Raw genomic sequence first — 2,600 nt, 5'->3', positions numbered from 1 at the left:
TAAAAGAAGCTGTGACCTGTACTGTGTGCGTCTATCAGTCCCACACTGTCTCTTTAGCACTCACACAACGCCTAATGCAGCCCCGAGGCAGTGCAGCGAGGGCTTTTCGTGCAGCACATTATATTCAGATCTGCATACTCCTACTCAAATTCATACTACATTAGATTTGTATTCTGCTGTCTGTGTATAGGACGTTCCAGAGCATCTGCAACGGCTACGGGATACATTATTCATCAACATAGTGTACACTGAATGGCAGATAAGGACTATGTTCCAGTGTCTTCAGTGAGTGACAAGAAAAGCTGACTTTGTTTTTAATTACAGGCTTGTATTCTAATTATTCTGTCAGCTATCTGTGTTTTTCCCCGACGGAGGAGTGAAACATCCGCTGAATGCAACAGAGCGTTCAGCAAAGGAGAGAAGAAAACACAGCTCGGAGAAAAAGACAACACATTTGAACTGTCCAGGAAATTTTAAGAGCAATGAGTAAGTTCAGAATCTCCCATGAATGATGTTGGCAACATATGATTCAATCAGTAAGAGGAGATGCACACAGTCATGTTACGCAGAATCAGACGGATAATGTAACAGTAATACTTACGTGTTCAGGCTTTTGATCCTGATGTTTGCAGTTTTCTTCACTCCCACATGGATACACAACAGAACTGACTGAGTCTATAAGAATTGGACAGATGGTTGCAAATGCTTACACAACGCCAACACCGACATGTTGTGAATTTAGGGGTCAGGTGATTTCCTTCAAATGCCAACCGACGTCGGAAACAAAGAGACCAAGGTTTATGACTAAACTAAGAAATGAGTTAACAGTATATCTAAAGAAAGACCCCACTTACAACTGCTCATTCCACATTGTCAACGTTGAGACGATAATATGGAGGATTTCTGAAGCTCACTGATTTTAGCAGAACTGCTTATTATGAGATCCATTTCTTCTCCTCACACTGTGGAAGCGTACAATCCTCTCCAGGCTTATTAGACCATTCATTTAGAAGACCTTATGGCCCTGATTACTTACTAGGGACAATTGGCAATCAGATATGGGATGAACTGTGGCTTAATCCTCTCTCTGGCTCTCTAATTATACCAGCAAATGGCTTCCAGTGGTTTAATTCATGCTAAATTCTTGCCAGTGCAGGATATTAGATATTGATGTGAGAAAGGAGTGATTGTTGCAGACAGGTCATTGGTGTTTTCTCAAAGTAGAGAGGGATGTTGGAGGAAGGAGCTGGGGGAAAGTAGAAGAAGAGGGAGCGAGGAAAGACTCTGTTTCGATTGGCACTGAGGGAAATAAGGCCCGACATGTGGAAATGAGCAGCCATATATGTCCATCTTGTCAAACTTTTTTCTTATTGCTTATGAAAATAAAATAATAATAAATAACCCCAGCATTCATATCAAGATCAATAAATAGGAACACAATGTGAGGCAGAATAAATGAAGGTGTCTTGTGGAGTATGGTTCCATTTTAGGTCCATTTTGTTTTACATGATACTCTGCTTTAGAAACAGGGGCGACCACATTTTCCACTTCTTAATTCTATGGCAGAAAACAGGCATGAAATCAATGGGAAGAGAATGCCAGAAGGAATGTGGAAAATATAACATGTGGAGCAAAAGAGAGCTGGGTGAGTCATAGCAATACAAAGAGCAACCACAGAGGAAGTAAGATAATTACAGAGTGAGAAGGCGCTCCACCTTCAGTCAAAGGAAAGAAGGAGAGGGCAATCTTATCACTTGTTGATGAGGAATGATTTTCTCTCCACACTAAGCTAAAGAGTTTGTTTTAATGCTCTGAATCCTGTATAATCCACCTTTAACACTTGCTTTTTAGTCTCCCCAGTTTTTTATACCAACACATGATTGCTGTATTTTTTGTACATTTCATTCTAATTATGAAATTACATTTCAAAATGTCTCGCTCTCAAACATTTGTTGTTAATAGTGCTCTATAAATATTGGCAAACATTAACCAAATGTAAAATTGAATTAAATGACCCAAGAAGCAGTGCAGCCTTGTGTCTTTCCTTTGACTCCCCGTCCTCCATCCTGTCTTTCGTTTTTTATAAACCCACACATGCACTAAAATACACATGCACTCAAACATACACACTGTAATTTGTGTTCTAAACCTCCATCCCTCCCCTCAGCCATCTCCCCTGCTGTCATAGAAAGGCTGCTTCCCAGCAGTTGGTTCTCGTAGGTGTAGACGAGGAAAATAGAAGGAAGAGAAGGAGAAAAATAACAGTGGAGAGGAAGAGACCCGGAGGAATTTACAAGAGCAAGAGAGGCGTCAAGTAAGCCATCAGGAGTTTCATCAAAGCTGCACGAGACAGAATTGCACACTGGCAAATGCTGACAGTTTTGTATTCAGTGTTAGTTTGATTTGCCATTTATGTGCTCAGTTTTCCTGTCAATGTACATACATGATAAAAAATAATTTGATATGAGCTGAAAGGACAAATGCATGTTTCACTCCTGGTCTTTCATGGCAGCTCCACTTTGTGGAGATGTCTGATGTGTTTCAATATAAAAGTAGTGCTGTTCTAAAGCTACAAAAAGAAGAAAAAGAGCAAAAACAAG

Source organism: Melanostigma gelatinosum (genome assembly GCF_949748355.1).
Source record: "Melanostigma gelatinosum genome assembly, chromosome: 14".
NCBI lineage: Eukaryota > Metazoa > Chordata > Actinopteri > Perciformes > Zoarcidae > Melanostigma > Melanostigma gelatinosum.
Note: the sequence above shows the minus strand (reverse complement) of the source record.